Source organism: Bubalus kerabau, chromosome 19, assembly GCF_029407905.1.
Source record: "Bubalus kerabau isolate K-KA32 ecotype Philippines breed swamp buffalo chromosome 19, PCC_UOA_SB_1v2, whole genome shotgun sequence".
In the NCBI taxonomy this organism is placed as follows: Eukaryota; Metazoa; Chordata; class Mammalia; order Artiodactyla; family Bovidae; genus Bubalus; species Bubalus kerabau.
The window spans coordinates 37,091,753-37,116,623 of NC_073642.1; the positions used below are offsets into that span (position 1 = coordinate 37,091,753).

Consider the following 24,871-nt stretch of genomic DNA (forward strand, 5'->3'; position numbering starts at 1 on the left):
TCTCTGACACCAAAAAGGAAGGAAAGCTTACAACTCTCACTGTCAAAGGACTTCATATATATGCCACCAAAAAGGAGATGTAGGTGATCAACATTGTGATAAGTGATTCAATCATCAAGTCAGGAAAGCAGAAGAGGACCCAAGTAGGAAGCGGGGGCAGCTTCTCCATCTTAAGAGATTACATTTAGCTCAACAGTCATTGAAAGAATGGATTTGGGTGGGTCAGATATTTCCACACAGCAGAAGAGAAGGCCCTGAGCTCTTTTCAACAACTATTCCCCACCATTTTTATTATCTAATTCTGTCAATTTTCCTGTGAGACTGGTATGTGGTATTATTAGATCTATTTTAGTGGAGGAAAAAAACCTCAGGAAGGAAGAAGTAAAATTATGTGTTTGAGGTCATGGGTGTCATCAGCCAGGCCTGAAATGAGCCACCTGTGTGTTTCTCACACTAATTTTAGTGTCTGTAGTCTCCCTGATAACAGAAGTTGCAGGACCAAGTTTTCTCCAACTAGATCTTTTTTTTTTTCCTTCAAAAATACTAATGTATTAAAAATTAGTCACAAATGAGCAAACACCATGCATGGCTCCCTAAACCAATTAACGTGTCAGGTCTAATTTACTGTTAGGCAAATAATTTGAAATATTTGTAGAGGAGCAGCATGAGAATTTATTCTCCACAATTAGGCAGAGATTTCAGTAAATTCTTGACATTCCTTGAGGGAAATTGCAGCCAAGAAAGAACCACCATCTTGGCTGCTCCTAGGTTGTGTGAGGAGAGGACAGGGCTGGGAAGAACCACAGGCTCCAAATCCTAGTGTTAGAAGAAAACTTACACATGTCATCAGGCTGATAAGCAAACCAGCCAATCAAGAGAGCAATCTAACCTGGTCATAAAAATCTACAGAGGTAGAAATTGCCCAATCTTCAAATTTGAGGTTCCAGAAGGTAGAACCTAAAAAAATAACCTTGGGTCCTAAATAAAATTCTTCTATTGCAATTAAAGCCTGTTTCTTTTAATCCTGTGAAATGGAATAATTAAGAAATTGAGAGTTTCATATAAAGTTCCTAAAAGTATTAACTAAATTACTTTAAGCATAAATATAATCCCAAATTCTGTGTACTCTCTTCATTAACAGGTATGCCCTAATCATTTTGTAATTTTAAATGATGTAAAATCTGGAGGACACATTATAATCTGTATGACTATAGACTATAGTCTTCCCACTATTTTCCTATATTATTTCCTGTGCCTGAACAGGTAGTCACCTAAAGGTGAGGTTTAAAGAAAGCCGACAGGATTATCATGTCAAAATACATCTTTATTACCATTCTCATACACTGTCTAAAATGGTCATGCTCCTTTCTTCCTGATAAGGCATGAGAGTGGCTTCTTAAAATGAAAATACTGTCTAGAATAAGTTAAGAGTTCAGCTATTATCTAGAAATTATTGCCTATTATTTAGATAATTATCTAGTTAAAGGACTTAATCCTATGATTTAGAGGGTTTTTTTTTTTTAACAAGATTTAATCAGTTCTAGTCATATTTGGGGCTCTGAAAGCCTGGGGCACTGGACAAGTATATTTTTAGGGAGGTCAGAGAAAATTCATCACACCCACATGGACATTTTCAGGGAGCTTGAGTTGAGTGCCATTGTGCGTATTATGACTGCATCCAATGAAAGAGGAATAGAAAGCCTGTGGAAGTAATTTCACTTTATGCTTTTGCCTGGAGTTGATATTATATATCCCTAACTGAAATAAAGAATTACATATTGTACGTGGTGAAGAGGGAATTCATTGTTCTCTGTGGTTTTCTTCATTTTGGTTCCAATGGTTTTCGAATTGCACAAATAAAGGAATAGGAACAGATTTCCCCCCCTTTACTTCTTGTCTTCTTTCTTCTCATGCCTTTTCTCTCCCCCAATGACTTTCTCTTTTCTCTCTCTTCTAAGTCCACAATACCCTTTGTCAGTCATACTTTTTATGACTTTATCTTCTCTGGCACACATTAGTTTTGAAACATTTACATTTATTTTCAGAAAAGCAAAGCAATCCTGTTAGAGTATACCTACTTAAAAACTTGAAACCCAAATTCCCAGACTGAAAGAAGGTGAACACATATTCAAAAAATCCAAGTGTGGTATAAATTAGCATCATTTTCCTTATATCGGCAGTTTAAACTTCATCTCATATGGCCCTACTCCTTTCTCTCCTTACTGACAGCCCTAAATCAGATGGCATCGTCAACTCAATGGACATGAGTTTGAGAAAACTCCAGGAGATAGTGAAGAACAGGGAAGCCTGGTGTGCTACAGTCCATGGGGTTGTAAAGAGTCGGACATGACTGAGCGACTGAATGACAATAATTCCAGAGAACAGAGTTTTCTAAAACAATCTGGACTATAAGCCCAGCAGTTTCAAACATAAAGCAGGAATCAATTCAAGGCAAATACAGTGAGCTCTCCATCTCCTCCTCACCGAAGCAACTAAGACAGTTAAACTCTGGAGCCAAAGCCCCCACCACAGGTTTGACCCAATGTTCTATCATTGAGTATCTGGCTGTTAATCAGGAGGGCTGTAAGCTGACACTTCTCAGCTCCTTGCCCCTTAATGAGAGTTGACCTTGGACATTTCATTAACTACTCCAAAGAAATACACAATAAACAATGATCAGATACATTCAGAAATAAAAAAACAAATTCAACGTGTTCTAGATAAAGGTGTACTATCAATGTCAGTGTTACCCAGAACTTGCTAAGCCCACAGTGAGGGCTTGTGGCTTTCTCCATTGGCTTCTTTGAATTATTTACATCTTATCAAGCATCAAGCCATGGCTGGCCAAGAACAGACCCTCAGAGAGTATCTGACCATGAATGGCAGCCATGTAAGGAACTAACATTGTTTCAGCTTGAAAAATATTTAATAACTCAACTAATGGCCAATAAAGGAAAGCATAGATAGAACAAATAAATCATATCGCATTGAAGAATGAGCTTCTAAATGGCCATTTTTTAACTAGTTTCCTTTCCCATCAAGGCTCACTATAAATTACATTTGAAGGAAAAAAAGAAAGCCCAGTAAAACAGACTTCAATTCAGTTCAGTCCAGTCGCTCAGTCATGTCCAACTCTTTGCGACCCCATGAATCGCAGCACGCCAGGCCTCCCTGTCCATCACCAACTCCTGGAGTTCACTCAAACCCATGTCCATCGAGTTGGTGATGCCATCCAGCCATCTCATCCTCTGTTGTCCCCTACTCCTTCTGCCCCCAATCCCTCCCACCATCAGAGTCTTTTCCAATGAGGCCACATAAGGTGGCCAAAGTACTGGAGTTTCAGCTTCAGCATCAGTCCTTCCAAAGAACATCCAGGACTGATCTCCTTTAGAATGGACTAGTTGGATCTCCTTGCTGTCCAAGGGACTCTCAAGAGTCTTCTCCAACACCACAGTTCAAAAGCATCAATTCTTTGGCACTCAGCTTTCTTCACAGTCCAACTCTCACATCCATACATGACCACTGGAAAAACCATAGCCTTGACTATTAGTGGACAGCTAATAATGAGAAAAAATTCTGAAAAGCAACAGACCACTGTTGCTTCCTTTGTATCTCTCCAAGTGTCCAGTAAAGATATTAAGTTTGTGGACACACCATCTAGCCATTTGTTCTACCCAAAAGTTTGCAGTTATTTTTCACCCTTCCCTCTCTCAGGCCAGATCTAGTTTATCAGGAGATTCTTTTGGCCCTAGCTTCAGAATGAATCCATTACATGGATAAATATGGATATATTTTGAATTTGTGTATTACTATTCAATATAACTGTCTTTGTCAAAACATTATTCTGAGGAGTACATAGAAGGCCCAAGAGAGTCATGGTCCAAAACATTTTAAGATCTTTGATTTAGAAGACTATCTGGAACCATTTTCTAGCTGGGACCCTATAGAAAGCTAGTGGCCAGATAACAATAATCACCATCTAGGCTATGAAGAAAGGTCTTTTTGAGGGGTGGGGTGGGGGTCAGGATTTGAATCTTACATTTGAAACTGAATATTTCACTACTTATGTCACCACTTTCCTAGGCTCTTTTCTCTTTGTTGTACATTCTCAAAATATTCTTAAAATCATTTCTCATCCAGAAAAGTTTTGGGGATAGTCTTCACTTGTAATATAGTTATGCTCCTAAACTTGGAAAATGCCCAAAAGTGCAATAAACTTTGAACCCATGAAACTATTTAACATTCAAGTTAAAGTGGACAACAGCCCTAAGCAAGGAAAGCCACCCTCAGGTGCCTCCTGCTCATGGCACTGGAGTTAGAAAGAAAATAAAAATGATTTTAAGTATGTTTGGCAAGATTCCAGTCATTAAATTTACCTTCTTTTTATGAAGAACTTTTCCAAGAGGACTGTCTGATCACTAACGGCAGGTACTCAGTGGTATTAGCATTCCTTATCAGAAATGAGATTCCTACGGTTTGCAATTTTCAAAGAACTTGAACTTTTCTCCAAAATTTTTGTAAAGTTTGTTAGACGAGGGCCTATTTTCTGTGTGTGTGTGTGTGTTTCTGTTAAGCTTTTTCAGCCCTAGCTCGTTTTTCCAAAGAAGCTTGCTTCTCTCATCCCTACCATTCTCTTTCATTCTGACTGGAAGATTTCTTAGCTTGTTTCCTTACAATTGCTTAAGTGCTCTGTTAGATCAAGTTTCTCAGTTCAGATTCTGTTTTTTAAAAGTTTTTCCCCACACTTCATTCTTTCCTATGTTTCTTAAGCAGCATTCAACAGGATATTTGTTTACATGAGCATGCTTTTACATATGGGTTATAAGTCACTAAGATCCCTGGATAACCTAGGAATCATAACACAGATTAAATACTACATTTTAGAAATCATTTCTCATAATTTCTTGGAACCTATAGTATGTGAGCAGAAAGAATGGTGCTTTTTCTTTCCCATCATGTAATTCACCCATATAAAAAGCTTCAGTGCTATTACTTAGCTTTGATTTTAGGCAGCTACAATTTAGCCACACATAGATGTGGCATACATTAAACAGAACAAATTAAATGGAAAATTTAAGTAGAGGCTATGGCCACATCTATGATGGCCAAGATGTTTCATGCTAACCATTTGTGTTCAGCTAATACAGAAGAGCTCTCATTTGAAGAAAGATCTTCCTTGTCCTTTCCTCGGCTAAAGATGATGGCATTTTAAGAAATTTGATAAAAATTAGTTCAGCAAATATTATAACTGTGGAGAGCCAGTCAAATGTCGACTGATCCAAATGGCTAAAAATAAAATGTCAGAATTAGCAGACCTTGCTGAAAAACATGGCACTTTCAATTGCTGTCAAAACAGGATTCTTATAGGTGACTGTGGCCACTCTGTGGATAAGAACAGTGCTCCAGAAATCATAAAAGTATGTATATTCATTTTTCCTTCTGCAAAGGCGAGACATTCAGAACCATGTGTCTCTGGGTCCCTTGACTTCTTACTCCCCAGGATGAACCATATTCAGGGCCTGCCAATATTGCAAGCTCCCTGCCATCAAGGACATGTGCTGCTGCTGCTGCTGCTGCTAAGTCGCTTCAGTCGTGTCCGATTCTGCGTGACCCCATAGATGGCAATCCACCAGGCTCCGCCGTCCCTGGGATTCTCCAGGCAAGAACACTGGAGTGGGTTGCCATTTCCTTCTCCAATGCATGAAAGTGAAAAGAGAAAGTGAAGTCGCTCAGTTGTGTCTGACTCTTCATGATTCCATGGACTGCAGCCTACCAGGCTCCTCCGTCCATGGGATTTTCCAGGCCAGAGTACTGGAGTGGGGTGCCATTGCCTTCTCCGAGGACATGTGCTACAGGGTCTGAACACCTGGGCACCAACACCAAACACACACACACTCAAACACACCATATATGTGTGTGTGTGTGTGTGTATATATATATATATATATATATATAAACTTCCCTCATGCACACAGTTCTTGTTATGAAATAGCCACAAACTTTTTGACTCGTTCATTAACTATTTCTTTCATTTTTCTCCCAGGACACTTAGCATCTTTGGCTCTTGTGAGGTTCAAGTTCAGCCTTTCATTACTGGACTCCACGCCCATTCTTTAATTCTGAGTTGAACAGCTGTCTCTTCAGGTCCCCAGACCCAGCTGTGGATTTCTGTTTCTCAGTCCTTCCCTCCTTTGATTCTCCCCAAACCAATTTTAATCGAGTTTCCCTGCTCTAATTTTTTCTTAGTAATACCTCAAATAGCAACACTCCGTTGCAAATTTGGCAGAATAATCTAGTTTCTGCTCGGATGATTCTTTGTTCTTATTTCTATCTTTAAAAAAAAAAAATGCATGCTGAAATCAATTAGTTCTGAAGAGGATATTAATCTCTTCCTTCTAGAGGCAGACACACATTCACTTTCTCTACCTCTTATTCTGGGTTTTAATTTTTTTGTACAAAATGGCCAAATAGAGATTTCTCAGCTTCATTATCTTTAAGTCCAGTTAAATTACTATTATTTGTCTCATATCTAAAAAATGTTACAATAAATCCACAGGTCAAGGCCAGGGTGTTCACGAAGCTAACTACATGTGTCCTTAGAAAATGCATTTAGGGTTTTAAAAACTAGTCATAACTTAAACATTCAAAGTGTGGTGTACTTAAAGAACCTCATCAAAATCTTTTAATGAAATTTATCTTCCATATGAATTCTAGTATTAATACACTTTTTTATTATAAAGCAAAGCCCACCTGTGCTAAATCTACAAGTACTCTGTGGCACTTTCTAAAGGTGTCCCTTTCTATGTCAGTCTGCTCAGCTCATTCTGTAGGCCAAAGATTCTCAAATGTTTGGGTCTCAAGATCCCATAAGAGTCTTAAAAATTAGGGAGGATATTGAAGACCTTTGTGTTTATGTTGGTTAAGTCTGTCAGCATTTATCATATTAGGAATTAAGGCTCAGAAAATTTAAGAACATTGATTTACTAACAGTTTAAAACAACACTGTTGTTTATATATAACATTATAAGCTAAGGCAAACAACATATTTTAATGAAAGATCACTTCATTTTCCAAAAGACAAAAAATTAGTAAGAATATGGGCATTGTTTTACATTTTTTCAAATTTCTTTAGTCTGTTAATAAATGACAGCTGGGATCTCAAATCTGCTTCTGCAGTTAAGTCTGTCATGATATCACACTTCATATTGCGTCTGGAAAACTCTACTGCACACTTGTGAGTGATTAAGAGTACAAAAGACAGCACTACAAACACGTAATTCTGACCTCAAGAACCTCCTGAAAGAATCCTGGGTCTCTCCTCAAGTGTCGCCAGGCCACACTTTGAGAACTGCTGTTATGTGTTCTAATTAGAAGGAAAGGCTAAATAGAGTAAGGAAAGAAGTGAAGACAGTAAATGGAGAACAGCTCGCTGCAGCCGACTAGGAGAGGAGTAAATTTGCTAGCCATTAACTGGCAGGGCCAGGCCAAGATACTTTTCTCAGGATCAGTTACAGAGTTGGGGGACTTATCTGATATAAGAGATGAGTGGTATGGGATGGTGAAAGTTAACCCGTCCTTCCTTCTTTCTCTGCGTTTCTGTGGGGAATGATCACTACCTTCTGCTGGCAGGGCTATCCTGTCTAAAAGAGTTCCATTTAACTAGATCACAGCATTTATCCTTTAGGATATGATTTTACTTGTCTCTCAGCTCCAAACATCACTCTGTCCCTTTGCTCCAGACCATCTTGGGAAGTAATACTTGTCTTGCATAGTAAACACAAAAATCAGAACAATAACAAAGAGCAAGCAAACAAGTGAAACATTGACACAAAAATCTCCTTTATGACCTTGCTTGTGGAGAGGAAAGCTCTGGAGGTTTTATTAATTTCCGTTTGACTAATTTCAACTTGACAACACAATTTTTATCACCTTATTGCTCCAGTTGCTGCTGCTTCCTTATTTGCTATGGAAACAGAAAACACCTAAATAAACCTATCCAAAATGGAAATCAGATGTTTTTCTGGGAAGTGTAGTATGGCCTTTCTCTCACTGTTTGATCCTTTTGTTTGTAGGCTCCATTTCAGGGAGAACAGTGCCAGTAGGGAGGGGGAGACTTTCCACATTGGGAGATGAGGGGAGGGCCCTAGCTGTGTATTAAGTCCTGCTTTAGGTCAATGGGTGCAGCTCTCTTTCCATAGCTGCTCAAAAGTCATGGGAGATACAGGACATGGTCTACAAAGTCCACTTGCTGGTCCCCATTTTTTAATAATATATTTAGAAATGAGTTTCTCCACTGAAACAATAATTACATAGAGAATTCTTTTCCTACTGTCTTCATCAAGTGAGGGGCAGTAATGGCTTAAATGTTTTTTAATTATCAAAGTTGTGTGTGTGAGTCTGTGTGTGTGTGAAAGAGAAAGAAAAGAGAGAGAGAGAGGAAAAGGGGATGATTTTGCTGCCAAGATTAAGAAGCTATGTCAGAAAAGATGTACTGAACCAACTTACCAAGGCCGGAATGTGATTTGGGCTAAGAGAAGCCAATCTTTTGTTGAACAACCTAATGTAATAAATTGCATTTGGAGGGCTTTAGATTTCTGTACAAACTTTTCAACCAGATCTAATTGGAAGTGCTACTCACATAGCCAGGGGCATTCTAAAAAGCAGAATAGTGGATTAACACCATTTTTAAAAGTCAGGAAGTCTTTTCTCCTTCCAAAGGAGAGTTTTCCAGGCATTAACTTCCACTGCCAAATATTATAAAGAAAATCTGTCTCTTCCTCTCTCTCTCTCTCAACCTGCTAGTCTTCTCTTCTCTTCCAACCCATGTCCCTCCATTCTTCCCCCTCCTTCTCTCTCTGCTCCCTGCCCATCTTCCACTCATCCCCAGCCATCAGCAGAGAGCTATATTGGAAGCAAGGGCTATATAGTGAATGACCTGCCAATCAACCATTGCCCAGACATTTTTCATGAAGGAAATGGAGTTTTAAGAACTAAGCCAGTTTCCAGTTGAGTAAAAAAAAATGTTCAAATAAGTGTCTGAAACTTTTGTTAAATTAGATAGTTAGAGGTAAGGATTACATATGACTGCAAGAAAAAAAAAATCCTAGTCTTTCTTCCTATATGAAATTATATAGCAACACTTGATTTGCCAGTTTATCTGTCTAATCTGAATAATTAGCAGTATAGACACAACCACACTCAAAATGACCACCTTACACAGAGATATTTAACTGGAGGATAGCAACTTCCCTAAACTCTTTTTTGTTTTTATCCCTCATTTCCACCCATCATTACATCCTCTCCAAACAATGGAGCAGTTCCAACAAGAGAACGAAAATAAGAGCCAGGGATAAGACATCAGCAGTTCAACTTAACAAAATAAAGTTTGAAAATGGGAAATAATACATAAAAGTGAGAGCTTGTCTTCCAGTATTTTCTATTTTCTCTTCACAACATTTGCATTGTGTGCAGAGGATTTGCAAACAGAAACCTGAATATTTTGACTAATCACACAAAATATAAGAAATGGCAGAGATTGCCCGAGGAAAACTGAATATATGAAACATTCAAGATGTGTGGCAAAGCCCCCAAATATTGACGGATCCTCAATATTCTCAGCACGTCTAGATTTTGAATGAACATTTTATTTTCTTGTCAGTGATTCAGAATTTCCACTGCTCCTGTTGAGCAATGAGGGAAAATCATGCCAACTGGGAGAAAGCTTTATTTTAAGGTTGAAGGCATGAAATAAGCACTAAGAAGACAATTGTACACCTGTTTTCAAAAGTAAAAAGGCATCTCAAATCTGCTTGGCTTTTGAAAATTTGGCCAAGGAGTGTATTTCAAAGACCCAATAGCCCATAACATTATTCCCAGGGCTCTGTGCTCTCTGCCTAATTGGGCTTCTACACATTTGCATAAGCATGATACTTCATGATTAATGCATAAGACCCAGCATGGAACCCAGTATCAATTCGTCTATGGAGGCTTTTCCCCCCACTGAAAACAATCATTGCACCTAAGATACAATCCATCATATTTGTAGGTATGATTGCATTGTAGAATACAAGACTACTTAAATGCCATGACAAAACCTTTACAGAATTGTGAGCCTCTTCTGTGTAAGAAAGAAGTTTTAAGAGGCCCACAGTACTGCTGTCTTGGGGCCATCAATGATGCCCGAAAAGGTTTGTTTGCAAAATGAAGTGTCAAGGCCATAGACACTTTTTTTTCCCTCCTGTTTGACTCAAGCACTGAATCTAAAGGGGAGAATTCTAAAGTAAACAACTATGACTACTTTTGGGTTGCAAAATAAATAATAGCTCTCCCCTTGCACCTTCAAACACTGAACAAGGGAGAAAAGACTTCTAGAATAAAAACTCTACAAAGGCGAGGGCAGCAATGCCAGAAGGTATTGAACTTCAAGAATGAAATCAATTCTAGCTGAGATAGACTACGGCACAATTAAGGAGTGTGAGCAACTCTCAGCATAAGCCCTAGTGTGCAAAATGGTGGGGCCCGCACTTTCTCTGCTGTCTGGGTTGCTTAATTAGGCAGGAATCCCTTCCCCATGGGAGGACCTGGGAACTTGGAGTTCTCCAACTGATCTCAGTGTGCTGTGGGACTAAATACAGAAGACCCTTTGAGAGAACTCTTTCTAAAAGCACCTGAGATAGAGTTTTGGGTTTTTTTAATTATTAAAAATTGACATATCATGATGGGAAAAAGTTACCATTTGGAATTCTATGAAATTAAGAGGAACAGTCTGACATCACCATTTCCCATGCATCTGCCCAGAGGTGACCTCTTGAATGGTGTGCATTCTTCCAGATGTTTTGTTATTTTTTAGGTATATGAGTGTGTGTGTGCTTTATAAGTTTTGAGGGGAAAAAGAATTACTGCTCTGCATACTTTCTATGATTTGTTTTTCTGCTTCACAATAGTTGGTGAGCTATTCCTGCAAAGTACATTTATACTTATCTCATTCTCTTTAATAATTTCAACACATTATGTTGCGTGGATTACAAACACATGAGGATTCTCGTAACATTGTTTTGTTTTAGTTTAAATTACCATAAGCAGTGTCACATTTTAGACTGCTGGTACCTTAAGGGTAAAGACTGTTTTGGTCACTACTGTATTTTGGTATTTAACACAGAGAATAGTACATAGTAAGTGTCCAATAAAAATGTGTTAAATATATGAATTAAGTCTGTAGGGAAAACCCCCAGAAAAATTCCCAGTCTTTCTTTATGGGATCAGTTCAGTTTGGTCGCTCAGTTGTGTCCGACTCTTTGCAACCCCATGAATTGCAGCACAGCAGGCCTCCCTGTCCATAGATGAATTCAAAAATTGTATGGCAAATGCTTAGTTACCTCCCAAAAGATTATACCATTTTATACTTACACAAAGTGTATCAGTCACCCTGTTCTACTTTACCAACGATGAGATTATAGACTTGATTTTTCATAACATGATTAATGAAAAAGTGAGTTTCATTATTTTAAATTGACTTTCATTAATTTTAAAGAATATTGGAAATACTTCTAAGGTTATTAGCTATGTGCATTTCCTTCCCTTTGAATATCTGTTCACATCCATTAACCGTTTTTCTATTGGATTATTGTTAATCTATTTATACATAGTTTTTTATGTGCTTTTCTGCATATTTAATAATTCAGTCTTTTGTTTGCTATACATTTAACAAATATTTTTTGCTCTGTGACAAAAGTTGTCTTTTGACTCTATTTACCTATACATTCATCCATCCAACCATTCATCCATATCTTGCCTAGTGGAAAAATTCTAATATTTATGTTCAAAATACCTCAAAATAAAAAATGACTTCTGGGTTTATTTTTTGAAAAACGTTCTTTACTCAAAGAATAAAAACTAATTCACTCATGTGCACTTTAAATGTCTATTATTTCCAAAGATTTGAAATGTCAACAGCATTATGTAGCAAATCTTGTAGGTACTGTGTCTGTTTTGGAATTCCTGCTCTGTTTCATTGTCAGCAAGGCTGTTCCTGCATCAGTGCCATATTGTTTTAATTACTGTATCATTCACGATACATTTTATTTTTGGATACAGTTAGACTGCCCATGGGTTTCTCAGGTGGTGCTAGTGGTAAAGAACCCACCTGCCAATGCAAGAGACATAAGAGACAAAAATCCCTGAGTCGGGAAAAATCCCCTGGAGGAGGACTTGGCAACACATTCTGGTCTTCTTGCCTAGAGAATTCCATGAACAGAGGAGCCTGGTGGCCTGTGGTCCATAGGGTTGCAAAGAGTAGGACACAACTGAAGTAACTTAGCATGCATGCAGACTGCCCATATTACATCTTTATCCCTCAGTATTGTCCCAAATTTATATTTTAGAAAATAAAATGTATCTTGGCAGATTCAAAAAAAGAAAAACAAAAACACTTTGATTCATTTACAAAGAATTAATATCTTTGCAATGTTGCGCTTTTTAACCAAAGAACAAAATACATCTTTCCATAACTTGTTTTTTTTTTTATGCCTTTCAGTGGCCCTGCAGCTGCACATTTTCAAAAGAATTTTTCTCCTTGATTTTGTGACTAAGATATTTTCTTTCACATCAGTTGTTTTTAAAAGAAAAGCTAATTATTTTACAAATACATTTTGTATCTAGTCACTATATAAAATATTCATATTATTTCTAATAGCTCTCAGCTAATTATTTGGGGCTATATTAGTACATTACCATAAGAAATAAATTTGTCTCCATCTTTGGAAAATTCATACTTGCTATTTTATTCCCTTTTCCTTCTTTGACACATTAATATGATAAATGATTTTAAGATGAGCCCCAGTTAACCATGATCTACTACCTATAAAATTATTCATCAAATTATTTTTTACTTTAATATTTTATTTAAGATTTTATTCAGAAGTTTTGCATTGATATTCAGTAATCAGAATAGATTGTCATTTTCTTTTTATGCTGTATTTGTCAATTAATATGATCAATTAAAGTAGTTTTATAAAAAAAACTTGAAAGCTTATCTTCTTTATCTGTCAGGTTCCAATAAGAAGCACAGACACCACTCAGGGCATTTCAATCAGAGAGGGAGTTAAAATAGAAAATAAGGTCTCAAAATGTTTGGAAGGGCTAGAAGAGCAAGATAGAAGTTCATTTCTCTCTTGAGGACCTACCTTAAGCAGCTACAGCCCCAGAAGGAGGAATATCCACTCATTTGCTGTGGCCACCCTGGCTCTAGATGCCCCCTGCCTTCCCCATCACTGTCTCTCATAAGCCTGCTGGCACCTGCCCTGACCAGCCAGCACTGCCAGAAATAGGACTTGGCTTCGCCATTCCTCTTCCTCCCTAATCTTGCACTAGTGCGTACAGCTGGCAGAACTATCCACAGCCCTACTAGCAAAGCCCTGCTTCCAGACCCTTGAAATACAGGGAACACAGGTGATCAGAGAAAAGGCTGGATGCTAATAAATAGTACTGGCACACCTTCTCTCAATTTTCTGGGAGCATGGAGAAGGCAGTGGCACCCCACTCCAGTACTCTTGCCTGTAAAATCCCATGGACGGAGGAGCCTGGTGGGCTGCAGTCCATGGGGTCGCTGAGGGTAGCACACGACTGAGCGACTTCACTTTCACTTTTCACTTTCATGCATTGGAGAAGGAAATGGTGGCCCACTCCAGTGTTCTCGCCTGCAGAATCCCAGGGACGGGGGAGCCTGGTGGTGGTGACTTAGCAGCAGCAGCAGCAGCAGATAACATTGTAATTGTTTATTTCTTCAAAGCTTGAAAAAAACCACTGTGAAACCATTTGGACTTGTGATTTTGTGGGAAATTTTATATTCTTCATTCTTTTCCATGAATAGATTCTTTTCCTGTCTCTTCTCATGTAAAATTTAGTAAATCATATTTTCTAATTAAATCATCCATTTCAGTAGGTTTTCAAACTTAACTGCATAGATTTTTGCTTTGTAATTTATCTCTGTTTTTCTGCATCACTGGTCATTTCCCTTTCCTCATTTTATGATAGTAGGCAGATTAAATCCTATCTTCTTGTGAAACTTCCCCTGAAATACCCACACCCTGATGCCCAGAATTTGTGAGAGGGACTTTGCTGATCTGATTGAAGCTGCAGACCTTGAGAAGGAGAGGTTTTCCTAGATTATCCTGGTATACACAATCAAAGTACATAAACCTTTAAAAGCAGAGAACTTCTCTCTGACTGGAGTCAGAAAGAATGGCTGAAGGAAAATGGCAGAAAGTGCAAGAGACAGATTAGGAGTTTGAAGACAGAGTGGGCACGTTCACAAGGAATGAGGACACCTGAAGGAGAGCCTTAAGTCTGAGAGAGGTCCCCACTAACAGTGAGCAAGAAGAAACATCCTTAACATTACAATCACAAGGAGCTGAGTTCTGCCAACTCTTACAAGAGCTTGGAAGCAGATTCTTCCCAAGAGCCTCTGGTTGGAGAGCCCAGGATGTCTGAGACACCTTTATTTTAGCTTTGTGAGTGCTTGAACAGAGGAACCAGATGATGAGCTGAGCCCACCGGTTCTTCTGACCTACAGAAGTGAGATTGTGAGATAATAAAATTGTGTTGTTTTAAACCATTTTGTAGTAATTAGAGCAGCAGTAAAAAAGTAACATTTTTAATTGCACACATATCTGTGCTTCTTCCACTTTGTTGTCTTGATCACACTAGACAGCTTTGTCTCATTTAGGGCTTGTTCAGTTTTTTCCAAAGATTCAAGTCTTATATTCATTCACTGATTCTGCCACACTTTTTTTCCAGTTCAATTTCTGAAAAATCACATCAAATTTTGCATTTCGTACAAATAGAAACATATTCTTATGTATCCTACTATGACTTGCTTTGCTTTACTCAATATTATGTTCCTGAGATTTATCTGTGTTTTTGCAATAGATGCAATCTATTTCTTTACTGCAAGTGTCTTAGCATTCAGTGGAAGGATACACAAAGAATTCATCCTATTCCTGATATTTGGGTTATTTCCAGTGTTTGTCTGTTTGCTTTCACTTTTATAAAATGTGCTGCTACAAACACTCTTCTACTAAAAATGATGCTCACATGTATTATTTTTTCTAGGGCATACCAAGAAAGTGGAGTAGCCAATTACTTACAAGATAATTCAAACTGTTTTCCAACATGGTTCTACTGATTTATATTCCCATCCACAATGTCTAAGAGTTCTGCTTGCTTTTGAATTTTGCCAACACTTTCTCTAAGGTATCTTTTGATAAACAGACATCCCTAGTTTTAGAGTCAAATTTACCCTTTTTTTTATTCCCCCATTATGTTCTGATCTTTTAAAAGAGCTCCTTCTTTACCTTAGGTATTAAAACTATTCTCTTTTATTTTTAAATTTAATAATTTGTCACTTTATTTTATAAAATTTATAAATTTGTCACTTTATCTATCGTTCTTTAATCCCCTTAAAATTTATTTTTGCATAAGTATAAGGCTAGAGTACAATTTCATTCTTTTCACATCTAAACAGCTATCCTAAGACTTTGAGTTGAGAAGGCCATTTTTCCTTACTGATGTGGATGGACCTGTTTTTTTTTTTTTATGTAAAAGTGTATTTTCATCATTTTAATTGAATATTATGCATTGTGTATGAACGTGTGCTGCTGCTGCTGCTGCTGCTGCTACGTCGCTTCAGTCGTGTCCGACTCTGTGCGACCCCATAGACGGCAGCCCACCAGTCCCTGGGATTCTCCAGGCAAGAACACTGGAGTGGGTTGCCATTGCCTTCTCTGATGAATGTTTGCAGTCTTAAGATAATATTGTTTGTCATCTTCCCCACTTAGAGTAAAAAGAGAATGCCTTTGAGAGTGGATTTGGAGGACTTCCCTGACAGTCCAGTGATTAAGACTCCATGTTCCTAATGCAAGGAGTACAAGTTCAATCCCTGGTCAGGGAACTAAGATCTCACCTGCCTACTCCGGTCCATCTGCTCCCAAGGTCCTAGAGCCCAGCCCTCTAGATATGCTGACTGAGAGTATGGGATACTTACTGAGTCCCTCCTCTTCAACATGCCCCAAACTCTTTTTTTTTTTTCCCTCTTCTTGAGACCATGAGTCTTCCAACAGCTCCACATTGCTTCTCAACACATTTTTGGTTAACTTAAGTTTTAACTCTAAGGAGCTTAAAAATTAAGCACGTTCTTAGGGAAAAACACTAAGGGTCAGTCTTACTTCATTGCATTTACTTCCTTGTTCTCTCCAGGAACTTGGATCCTCAAGTCCTGGATGCTTTGACAGCTCTGAAATCCAAGCTTCCAGCCCCACGTGGTTGCCAAAGCTTTGCCACTCATTTGTTGCTTGGTAAGAACTCTCCCCAGATTCTTAACCGCACACCTAGCACCAAGAATCAGCTGACTTCCAGAAGGGATATGCAAAGTAGATGATACTGCCTTCCTGGTTTCCGTAATCATGGCCTCTCAAATACTGGCTGCCTCTCTCTCTAATGCCTTCAAACTGTTACTTATTATATCTTATCTGATTTCCTCATTATTCTCAGTGGGAACATCTGGTTGATGCCAGCTCTCTCACAATTGGAAGTAGAAGTCTGCACTTCTCAGAACTTCCCATTTTTAGGCCTCATTTATTTTCCCAGTCTTATCTCCTACTATTCTTAGCTCCTAGTGGCATATCTAAAAATTGTAAAATACATAATCATATAATTTTAAGACTAAAAGAAAAAGATATGACTCAGGTGTTTCATTTTCCAGATGAGGAAAGTCAGGCCCCTAAAGATTAAGTGGCTTTTCTTGGCCCAAGTAGCAGAATTGATACTAAAGTTCACATATGCTTATTCCTTACAGGGGCTAGTGGAGCAAAGCAAGAGCAGAAGAATTGAGAAGGGAAAACTTATCTCCATCCTTCATATCAAGAAGAAATATTTCAATTTCTTTTCCCGGTGAATAAGGTCTGTTTCTTTCTAACACACCTCTACTGACACCACGCTTGTCTCCTAGCATAAACTATGATTTTTCTCCCAGTTATTAATTATAGCTGTCATTTCTGAGCCCAGAGCCAGAGGTAATGATCATGCTGAAATTCAAGCTGCTTCTTTTACCAAGAATGAGGAAACCTGGAAAAACATCTATAAACCACCCTCCAACCTGTTTCAGTCAAGTAGAAATCTGGATATCCCATGTTGATAGTCAAGCCTGCAGGGCTATCACCAGAGTGGTTGTGTAATTTATTATCCAAATGGAATACTTTTTGAGAGTGATAGAGGATACTGTAAATAACAATCCCAGGACAACAGGCATAAACCAATACCAGGCTAGGCACCCTGGCCAGCAGTAAGTTATCTCTGAATTGTAAAAATAGCTCTATTCTAGTACTTCCTTAATTCGCATCACTTTCAAATGGTGGCAAAGAACATTCCTGTCAATGCAGGAGACATGGTTGGATTCCTGGGAAGATCCCCTGGAGAAGCAAATAGCAACCCACACCAGTACTCTTGCCTGGAGAATCCCATGACAGAGGAGGCTGGTGGGCTACCATAGGGTCCCAAAGAGTCGGACATGACTGACCGACTGAGCACACACACATTTGGGAAGCTCCATAGGGGAGGGAGCCTTTTCCAATTGGCTTCTTTCCTACAATTTGCTTTAATATTTTTAAATGCTGGTTTAAGTCAGATCTCATCATCATGAAGAAAGTAGAGGGTATTTCAAATGAGACAAGATTTAAAGATTCCTGTGCAAGAATTTAGAGAGGAAAGATTTTTCTAAACAAGCTATGAAAAGTAGGATTCATAGAAGAAAAGACTGATAAATATTACTTTAAAAGTGTTTGTAAGACAAAATAAATGAAAAAAAAGACCAGCCACAAATTAAAAGATATTTATAATCCTTGCATCTAAAAAATGATTATAATCCTGAATATATAAATGCATCCATGAATCAATATGAAAAAGATATGTAATTCAATAGAAAAAAATGAGAAAAGCTATAAAAGGAAACAGAAAATAAATGTCTTGCTGATAAAATATTTTAAATTCTCAACTTCACTAATAATCAAGGATGTAAAAATTAAATAATGAAATAACATTCCATATTCATTAAATTGGCAAAAACAAATAGCCTGTTAGAACAGAAAAATGAATGACATTGAAATATGGACATTCTGATGAGAGTGTATGTTGGTGCTACCATTTTGGTGAACAATTTTGAATTCCCTGGTAAAGTCGATGATATACCTATCTTAATATCCAGCAATTATTCTTCTTAGATGCCTACCTTAAAAGTTTCTTAAATGTATGAAAACAGAGACATATAAAGAACAATTACTATACTGTTGTTTGTGACAGAAAAAAAAGTATAAACACCCAAGTTGCCCTCAACCAGGCAATGCAATATAGCTTATTCATGCAAAGGAATACTGAACAACACTCTTGTAAATGCCTGAATTAAATCCTCACATCATGCTGTTGAATTGAAAAACAAGCAAATTGCCAATTAAAATATATGGCACAATGCCACAAACATACAAAGAAAGACACACATATGTTTTTAAAATATCTGAATAATGGTATTTATATAAAAAGGTATAAAAACATATATGGATAATATATTACAACTGCTGGATAATTCTAGAATAGGGAGGGAGATGGAATGAGAACCTTAGATATAAACATAACAGTATTAATTGATGTATTTAAACATGCAGATGTGAAATAATTTTTGCAAAATGTTAACAGCTATTTAAATTCATAGTTGATATGTAGGTGTGTATTATATCATTTTCTGTTTTTAAAAAATTGTTGTATGTTTCATGTTTAAACATTTGAAACATTTTGAAAAGTCTAACCTCTTTCCCCTCTTCCTGCTGCTAGAGTTGCTAATCAAGGAAAAAATTCATTGCACAGTGTTACTGATAAACAAGTGTCTTTTAATTTCATGGCTGCAGTCACCTTCTGCAGTGATTTTGGAGCCCCAAAAAATAAAGTCTCTCACTGTTTCCATTGTTTCCCCATCTATTTGCTATGAAGTGATGGGACTGGATGCCATGATCTTAGTTCTCTGAATGCTGAGTTTTAAGCAGGTGGGGACTGCAGCCATGGAATTAAAAGGTACTTGCTCCTTGGAAGAAAAGCTATGACCAACCTAGACAGCATATTAAAAAGCAGAGACATTGCTTTGCCGGCAAAGATCCATCTAGTCAAAGCTATGGTTTTTCCAGTAGTTATGTATGGATGTGAGAGTTGGACTATAAAGAAAGCTGAGTGCTGAAGAATTGATGCTTTTGAAATGTGGTGTTGGAGAAGACTCCACCTTGAGTCCCTTGGACTGCAAGGAGATCCAACCAGTCAATCCTAAAGGAAATCAGTCCTGAATATTCATTGGAAGGATTGAATATTCATTCATTCATGAAGCTGAAACTCCAATACTTTGGCCACCTGATGTGAAGAACTGACTCACTGGAAAAGACCCTGATGCTGGGAAAGATTGAAGGCAGGAGGAGAAGGGGATGAGAGATGATGAGATGGTTGGATGACATCACTGACTCGATGGACAAGAGCTTGAGTAAGCTCCGGGAGTTAGTGCCGGACAGGGAAGCCTGTGACCATGGGGTCGCAAAGAGTCAGACATGACTGGGCGACTGAACTGACTGAATTGATAAACAAAAAGAATATAGAGTATTTATTTGTGGGGGGGAAAATCATGAGGTTTCAAGTCCTAGCTCTTGTACTTGTTGGACATGAAGACCTTGAGCTTCCCATGTAGCACAGTGGTTAAGAATCTGCCTGCCAATGCAAGGGACACAAGAGGTGCAGGTTCGATCCTGTCAGGGTCAGGAAGATCCCCTGGAACAGGATCTGGCAACTGACTCCAGTATTGTTGCCTGGAAAATTACATGGACAGAGAAGCCTGGCAAACTGCAGACTATAGGGTCACAAAGAGTCAGGCATGATGGAGAAAAACAATGACACAAGTCACATCGCTGTTAATTTTTTCACCTATAAAATGGGGTGTAAAATTAGCACTACTAATATTATTACCTACCTCAGAATTTTGGAATCATCAAATTAATAGATACATGTGAAAACATTTTATGAACTAAAAGTCAAACAAACCACATTAATTTCCATTATTGCTATTGCAGCTGCTGGGTAAGATAGAATTGAATTGCTGAGTTACATCTCTGGGTTCTGGCTGAGATGTTTGTGACTGAAAAAACGACAAACTAAAAATCAAGATAAAGAAAAATGAAATATAAAAGGATATATAATTCACAAACAATTAATGTAGCAATATGTTATTGTTTTATGTACAATATTGTACATAAAATGTATAATGTGGTGTATATAATATAATGTATATATATATATGATAAATTAAAATTCTCAGAAGCATATTATAGTTTTAAAATGTCAGACAGGATTCAGATTTTCTCACGCTATCTTGCATAAACTGCCAAGTATTTCCAATATGTAACATACAAAAGTCTAAGTTCAGAAGTAACGTACTTTTCTAGATCTTTGAAAAATAAATACAAAACATTTTAAACATTTCTTTCTGTGTTTAATTAGGTTATTTAATATTTCTGAATTTATGTCAGCTGTGATTAGATTTCATTATTTATACCTCACAATGCATGTCATGATATAACATTTAGAAAATATTCTAATTACAAACAAGAAAATTAAAATACCCTGAAATTATTATACAATTACACCTTGCAGTGCTTCAGATATAAGGTGTGGACCAAAATAACCATTGTAGTACAAAAAACTGAAAAAAAATAAAAAATATTACTTGAACAAGAATTATTAAAAAAATAAGGCTTTAAGAGTACATTCACTTGCTCCTGCCTCTTATATTTTCCTAGGGCAATGACCTCAAAAGTAAGCCTGTGAAACCCAGGGGCTCCCAATATAATTCCCTGGGCTATGAAAAGAAAAATACTAGATTGTTCTATTTTTTACCCAAAAGATGTAGAAAAAATTGAGCTTTATTTTATGGAATATACAAATATATTCTGTACCCTTTCTTAATCTGCACATCAGATGTTCAGATATCAAATCAGATTGGCAAAGGAATCTTGCAGGAAGAGTGAGAGTTCTATAACATGCAGGGGTTGATGGTGTTGTACCAACACTTTTATTTACTTTCAATTTATCCCAAGTAACACAGTACTTAGCAAGTGGGTTTCTATACCATATTATCTCCTTTAACAACATCAGCTCTTACCAAGTGACATGAGGCTTAAAAGGATTATTGCCAAAAACAGGAACAAATATAAATTAAGACTATCCTAAAGATGCAAGCATAAGCAAACTCAAGCCAATGTAAGCACAACCCATTCTTTATTTCTAGAATAAGCCCTTTGGAAGCTGCATTATGAGATATCAACAATTAATATCCAATCTTATCTGACAAAAATTCAGAAAGAAAGTTTCAAAATTATAGAAACTGAAATAAGGATTTATATCCATACTGTTCCAAAGTATATGTTATACCTTAAGATGCTAGTTAGAGTAGAAAATAATATAACAAAAAAAAATTTTTAACTTTATGGATCCTTTTTTAATTTCTATTTTTGTGTATGTTTTATGATGTATACAGTCTATGAGTACGGTATCCCATATTCTTAAGTCATAAACAGACAAACAGTTTTTTGGAGGGTGTAAAGAGTTTTATTCTGATGTGGTATGATCCAAGGTTTCTCAAGACAAACTTAAGGTCCTCCTGCCTTACATTCTTCCAACTCATCTTCTAAACTGCAAAGAGGGTGCTTTTCCAAATCAAAGTCAATTGTCTATTGAGGGACTTCTATCAAGGTTCAGTGGTTTTAAGACTTTGCCTTTCAGCGCAGAGGGTTTATGTTCAATCCCTGGTTGGGAAGCTAATATCCCACATGCCTTGTGGCCAAAAAACCAAAACATAAAACAGAAGTAATATTGTAACAAATTCAATAAAGACTTTAAAAAAAAGCTCCACATAAAAAAAAATCTTTAAAAAAAAATTGAGTGCCCATCATATGCCAGACCTTGTATTGATGGACACCCAACAGACATCTGTTATGTAGGTAAATGACTGCATGAGGAATTGATGACTGGGGTGGTAAGGGAGTATGAGAGGAGGAGAGGTGAGTTTTGGAGTCCTAGTGATTTGCCTATTGGTTCTAACAATATGCAGAAATGAGTTACAACAGTATGAGCACAGTGAAAATTAAATGATTATTTCTAATCCATTTTAAATTGAGGCCTTATTTGAGTTAGGATTGCTGGTTTGGGAGTAAGAGAGGAATCAATAAAACAATCAATAAGCATTTTTGGGGAGCCAATTGTACACAAGTAGACTCAAGGCACTAGAGGAATAACGTTTTAAAACATAGACTTCAAAGAATGCACTCTTCTTTCTGCATCCCTCTATTCTTTTCTTCTCATTCTTGAATAAAACTGCTGATCTGATTCATAACAATGATGCAATATTTCCTATTTACTATCTAATTCACTGTTGTTTTCTCCTGTTTTACCTGCCAATTCATTTATTCAATAGTGGTTTAAGAAAGAACAAAACAAACAGTATCCCTCCTGAGTCTAAACTCCAGGGGTATAGATGATAGTCACTGAAGACAATAAAATTAAAACCCAGTATTGTAACTGTCTTGATCTTGAAAGGAGATCTTCCCTAAGTATTGAGAATTATGCCAATGGAAACTTCCATTCAGCAATTACATATTATTTTCTTTATTCTGTTGATGTTCACTTAACCATTAACTCAACAAATATCAATTGAGCCCCTGTTATGTGCCTAAGCTGCTTAGACTCTGTAAAGACAGCGATGAGCAGAACAAAGTCTCAGCCTCATTCTCTACATTCTGGTGGAGAAGACAGAAAAAGCTTTGCCAGGAACACCTGAATAAAGATTGAAAAGTGAGCACTCCCGCCATGCTCTTGTTTATGTTCTCCCATGTTTTTGTTTGTTTGTTTGGCAGCATCATGTGCATGTGGGATCATAGTCCCCCCACCACAGATGGAACCTATGGCCAACCCCCGCCACCCTATAAGTGCAGAACCTTAACCAGTATACCACCAGGGAAGTCCCTCTCCTTTGTTTTAAGCTGGTATATTGTCTAACCATATTCTGCCTTATGTTTTCCCCATTTTCTTCCAGTGAACTATTAAAAATTAACTGACAACAGATCTAACTATCCCTAATATACACATGGTTTTTAATAAAGGCTCTTATGTAATGAAACATTGAAAGTAGTAGACATTTCAGGCCCTGATCTCTGGTCCCACGGATATTTTAAGGTATTTGGTTTTATAAGAGTTGTTTCCCCAGAGCTCTTTACTTCATAAAATATAGGTGACAGGCTGATAGATTATTTCTAAAACAATAATCTACTGCATGATGAGTTTGTGTTCCCTGGTCAACAACTCAGGAAGTTTGACAAGTGAGCAAGGGATCTTTTAAATATGGGTGACTATACATTTCCCTGGTTCTTGATTTTTTTAAATTTTAGCTAATTATGAGGAAACTCACTCAGAGTCACTCAGACATTCTGTGCCCTAATCCATCTGAAAACACAGGATACACTTTTGTCTATTTCTCTCTCGCGTGACACTTGTAGGATTTTACATCAGGCCTAACACTTCAACAACATCTGTTCTATTTAACACACAGAAAGAAAACTGGAAGATAGCAGAGTCTCTACACCTGCTCTGAAAGGTTTATTTATCATCAGAGGAGCCATTAGAGTCTTAGTATCACAATATACCTAAAATATGGAAAGCACCATTCTGACTATCCTTCCTCATGGCTGGGTTGAAATCCCAACCCAATCACTTATGAGCAGCAAGATGGGCAAATCACTTTCCTCAATTCCCTCATCTGCAACAGGAGGAAATGACAGCATCCATCAACGTGCACTGAACTAGCCAATGCGTGTACAGTGCCTTCTACCTTGTTAATGTTCTGTATTATCTAGTCAACCAGCACATGTGACCCACGAGGGCAAGGGCTTTTATTTGCATTTTTTTTCATGGATGTATCTCCAATACTTATAACAGTGCCTGGTACAGATTAGAAGTTTAATAAATATTTGTTGATGGGAGAGAAAGGATACATGTATATGTATGGCTGAGTCTCTTTGAAAAATGAAAGTAAAAGTGGCTCAGTTGTGTTCAACTCTTTGCAACCCCATGGACTATAGAGTTCATGGAGTTCTCCAGGCCAGAATACTGGAGTGGGTAGCCTTTCTCCTCCCCAGGGGATCTTCCCAACCCAGAGATCAAACCCAGGTCTCCCGCACTGCAGGCAGATTCTTTACCAGCTGAGCCACGAGGCAAGCCCAAGAATTCTGGAGTGGGTGGCCTATCCATTCTCCAGTGGCTCTTCCTGACCCAAGAATCAAACTGGGGTCTCCTTCATTGCAGGTGGATTCTTTACCAGCTGGGCCACAAGGGAAGCCCAAGAATACTGGAGTGGGTAGCCTATCCCTTCTCCAGTGGATCTTCCTTACCCAGGAATCAAACTGGGGTCTCCTTCATTGCAGGCGGATTCTTTACCAACTGACCTATCTCTCCACCTAAAACTATGACAACATTGTTAATCAGCTGTACTCCAATAGAAAATAAAATGTTTAAAAATAGATAGATATTTGTTGAATAAATGAATGGCAAAATACAATACAATTACACATTAGGACATATTCATCCAGTATATGGAGAAGTGGAATGAATTCTGGTTTTGTGCTGGTGAGGATTACCAAGGATAAAAAACAGAACAGAAAGGATAGTGTGACAGTTAATTTCTCTCCTCCTGAGTTCTCTCAGAATGACAATAAAATAAGTGCCTTGGGACACTGGGAAGCAGGGCAAC

At 37.6% G+C, this 24,871-nt stretch overlaps 2 long non-coding RNA genes across 6 annotated transcripts in view; one reads left to right on the forward strand and one right to left on the reverse strand.

Annotated features, from left to right (window-relative positions):
• The window catches only part of LOC129634029 (uncharacterized), a 130,190-nt gene extending 116,597 nt beyond the window's left edge, over window positions 1-13,593 (reverse strand). For all 3 annotated transcript variants that reach the window (XR_008705378.1, XR_008705379.1, XR_008705380.1), the window contains exon 1: window positions 13,182-13,593. This is a non-coding gene — a long non-coding RNA (uncharacterized LOC129634029). The remainder of the gene's footprint in view (window positions 1-13,181) is intronic.
• Window positions 13,594-14,431: 838 nt separating this feature from the next.
• On the forward strand, window positions 14,432-24,622 carry LOC129634027 (uncharacterized). 3 transcript variants are annotated; one of them, XR_008705376.1, is made up of 5 exons: window positions 14,443-14,579; window positions 15,109-15,249; window positions 16,252-16,349; window positions 16,850-16,953; window positions 24,427-24,622. It is a non-coding gene; the product is annotated as an uncharacterized LOC129634027 (long non-coding RNA). The 3 variants fall into 3 exon arrangements; XR_008705375.1 differs by lacking the exon at window positions 24,427-24,622 and having other exon boundaries at window positions 14,432-14,571; window positions 16,850-17,109; XR_008705374.1 differs by lacking the exon at window positions 24,427-24,622 and having other exon boundaries at window positions 16,850-17,109.
• Window positions 24,623-24,871: the final 249 nt, after the last annotated feature.